Below are 4,221 nucleotides of genomic sequence, written 5' to 3' on the forward strand. Positions count from 1 at the left end.
ATAATAAATACAATATTATTATTATTTCATAATCATACTCTCATAATTGAGATACCAATCCGCAGTGCTGGTATAAAAATATCAACTCGTGCTACATTTAACTAAGGTTATTTCACATCACGAGAATACTGTGATGAACACCTTGATTTTATAAAATTATGTTTGCAACCTGTACTTACAACTAAAATAGTAATGTGACAACCCTGGGATTCGATTGAAGTGTAGGCATTTATGCGTCGAACGGGTAATTGCCTTACTTGTCTTATCATACTATGACATATGCCATACCGTGGTAAGATACGTGTAAGTAATTGATGTTATACTCATACGGAAATGCGCACGCATGCACGTTCAAAGCCCCATACGAATTCTAATGTATAAAAATAAATTCATGTGGGGCTTTTAACGTATATACTAGTATAATATACTAGTACACTTAATCAATTACATAATAAAATATCGTCACGTCATCTCGGTGGGGTACACAGAAACCTTTTAGTTAATATGAACCTGGTAGTTATTTCTTTTTTTTGCATTCGCATTGGGAACAGTTGTATATCCTTTACAGTTCTCATTCTCTTCAAGTTAGTGATGCCATGTTAATTTTTTTTATTAGCGTCAGCGGTTTAAAATTGTCTTTTTTTGGTTAAAGTGCTAATACTTTTGCAGACTATACAAAATCATAAAAAGAGCCATTCCGTATATTGCATAATATATTATTTAAAAAAAGTCGATACAAAATTTTTATCTAATACTAATACAGATCTCGGCACTATAAAATACGTAAATTATAAGTACTTCTACCTAGAAGCTCGACCGTATAAAAACCCGATTAAATTTTGAATTATTGCAATTTCTCTAAAGCAATAAAATTGCGAAATTCCAAATTCAATTAACAAACTCCAGAATCTATTACATGACAGAATTGCAAGCGTAGCCTACGAATTTACGAGGGATCGTTTGACCGTTTCATATTTCAGACGAGACGTGATCACTTCACTACGACGCCGAAACGTAGACGTAGAGTTGTCAGATGTGGCACAGTTATTCAATTAACTACTTACAACATGACAGTGTTGCGAGGGTAGGTTATAAATTTACGAGATGCCGTTTCATATTTCAGAAAAGACGTGATCATTTTTATTACGACGCCGATACGAAGATATAAATCTGTCAGTTGGGAATAGATAATTGACTAGCTACAACACGCTAATGTTGCGAGCGTAAGCTATAAATTTACGAGGCTTCATATTGTATCTTAGAGGAGGCGTGATCACATCACTGCGACACACCAATACCTTCGTGGATATAACGTAACTGGATGTGGTATGGAAAAACAATTAACTGGCCATAGTTCGATCATGTTGCGAGTGAAGGTGTTAAATTTGAGAGGCTCCACGTATATTTAACAGAAGACGTGATCGTTAAAAAGATGCTAGCTGGTTAGGTATCGGAAATTGTTAGCGGCGGCGTTTCAATTAAGGTACAATTTATTATTTAGTAATTTTTACAGCATCCATGTCGGTATGATCATTATTAATTGATATTGCCGCTTTAATAAATACTTGTATGTATGTCATTTCTAGTAAAGCTGAATTACTAAACCTCACAAATTTTGGATTCCGAGCTAGTAATTTAGAATCAAAAAATTGCTCGCAAGAAATATATCTATAATATACCTATAATTTAACTGCCTTCATAGCCGAATGGTTACCATTCCGGACTGCCACGCAGAGGTATCGGATTCGATTCCCGGGCAGGGAGAAATATTTGTATGGCCTACATTTATTTCTCTCGCAAGTTTGGGTGTAATTTGTGGTTGTCTATGTGTGTGTCTATGGCAGCCGCGATACAGGGTTTCCCTAGTATGGGGTTATGAGTGCGTGCACGTTATATCAATTGCACAAGGCAGTTTGCAAAATAATGATAGCGAACATAGTACGCTTTAAGTAGATCTTTATTTGTTACATCTAGTAACAGCTGTAATTCATGGTAAAGCATATTAGTGACAATGTAGCTGGTTTCAGACGGGAAATTGCTTGCTAGTTTCAATTGCTCCGGCCGGGCTAGTATTCAGGAGAACGAGGTTGTTAAGTTAACCCAGTACTCGGCAAATGGAATTTTTAGTACCCATTACGAGTAGACCATCGTGTAAGAATAGATGTTTGATATTTTAATGTGTCATAACGGGACGCTTGAAAGGAGCCTTTGCAACGATGTTTCATGCGTGCTCTCTGTACGTTGTCACAAACTGTATACCAATCGGCGAGTACCTTTACGTCGATTGGAAAATCCGTTCATCACTATGGCCATAATGCAGTACATGCCATCGATATGATAAGAAGAAGACGTAAGTATCATACAATAATGTTATCTGAATATTGTGGTGTCTAGGTTTAGTACCCGAAACCGAATTTTAATGTGTTCAATTCTTTACGACGCGTCGGTGGCCCAACGATTTGCATTGTGGGCAATGGATGAGGATGTCCCGGGCTTGATTCCTGGTGAAAACAATTTGGGAAATGAACGTTTCAAAATTGATTCTGGTGCTCATAGCACAGGGAATTCCCTAGTAGGTCAATAATTGGTGTGGTTGGCTGGCACATTATTATCATTACCTATCATCATCGTTATAAAAGTTTTTAGAACATTTTTTATAACCAGATAAAATATAATATAATTTTTATTTCAAGACCTTTCTAAATTTTGTTAGAGATACATTTAGTTCATCCTTTATTATGAAATCAATTAATGAAAAAGTAGAAATAAATTTGCTTTTACGAGTGCACGAAAAAGGGTGCTTAGTAGTTTGTATTTTGTGAATAAAATGTAGTTTTCGCAGACAAATGTACTTTCAGTCTTGTAACATACAGTATTCTTTACAATTTTAGTAGCAGTAGAGTTCCTTGTGAAAGAGTTCGTCCAGGGAAGTACTGCCACCTTCGTGCCTATTTCTGCTGCCAAGCAGTAATGTGAGCATGCGTTCCGGCTTTGAAGGGTAAAAAAAAGGGTAGGGTAGGGGTGCTGGTGAAATTACAGGCTCATGGGATTGGTCAACTTATGTCTTGGGGGGGACGAGCGCAGTGGCAGTGCCCCGCAGATCTTTGCGATTTAAAGCTCCGAGTAGCACTGCAACGTTATGGACAGGCGTGTCGCTTAGCATGAGGCGCACGACTTTGTTCGTCCTGTCACTTAATATTATAAATAAAAAAAATACATGATATACAACCCGATAGCACGGTGATATCCCACAGTGTTTTGGTTTTCACATATGTTTATTTTGTCTTATAATCCTAAGCCCGGCTACATGGTTGAACTGGCGGTAAAGCTTCACAATGTAAACAGGTCTCAAAACTCATAACTTTGACGGTGTATGCATGACTATATTTGCGCATGGCTTAGAGCATTTAACCAAGCAGACGCAACACGAATTCTAATTTCTAAAATTAAAAAGTCTGCCACTTTAGAGAGGAAGGGGCAAGCACACAAATAAAATTCTAATTACTAATGCATTTCTCGATCATGTCGCTGTGTACGCACACTAGTATGAAATTAGGCAACACTAGCGTGACTTTATGTACGCAGTCTCTTTCACAGACAAGAACGTTTAACTTTTAGCAGCGATGCAAATGCGCGATTGCATCTCTACACTTGCGGTATAAAAGCGATTGCATCAATACAATCACGCGTTGGTATGGATGCAGTCGCGTGTTTGCATCGCTGCTAAAAATCGCCGCGTGTTGGTTACACACTCCTATAACTTTGACAGAGGGGTTGGCATATCGATGGCGTGTCCAGTTGGTTTAATACTCTAAGGCGCAAGGGCAAGGCACGGATCCAGATCGCTGAAATATACGGGCTAATCTCTGCGATGATAGATTACGCTACGGTCACTTTACCGATCAGACCTATCACTTTACCAACTTACTAACTACGCCTAATATTGCAAGTTAGTTTTGATAGTGATTGTCTATCGAAAGTTAACGAATTTTGGCCATTCACATTTTGAAAACAAAACACTGGGCAGTTAGGAACGAAGGACTGAAAGAGCCTATATTATATTATACAGGGTACTAATTTGTAAAATACTAACAACTTCCCAGGACCTTATGACTAATATCACAAAAAAAAAAAAACAAAAAAAATAATATCACAAATAACAAATTTTGGTCAAAGAAAGATCGATAAATCCGATGTAAAACACAGGTCGCGAGGAGGACG

At 37.5% G+C, this 4,221-nt stretch overlaps 1 protein-coding gene across 1 annotated transcript in view; it reads right to left on the reverse strand.

The window, feature by feature from the left end:
- The window catches only part of LOC113227398 (Down syndrome cell adhesion molecule-like protein Dscam2), a 161,969-nt gene that overhangs the window by 20,768 nt on the left and 136,980 nt on the right, over positions 1-4,221 (reverse strand). The window lies entirely within an intron of this gene.

Source organism: Hyposmocoma kahamanoa, unplaced genomic scaffold (assembly GCF_003589595.1).
Source record: "Hyposmocoma kahamanoa isolate Upper Pololo Valley unplaced genomic scaffold, ASM358959v1 210, whole genome shotgun sequence".
Lineage (NCBI taxonomy): Eukaryota > Metazoa > Arthropoda > Insecta > Lepidoptera > Cosmopterigidae > Hyposmocoma > Hyposmocoma kahamanoa.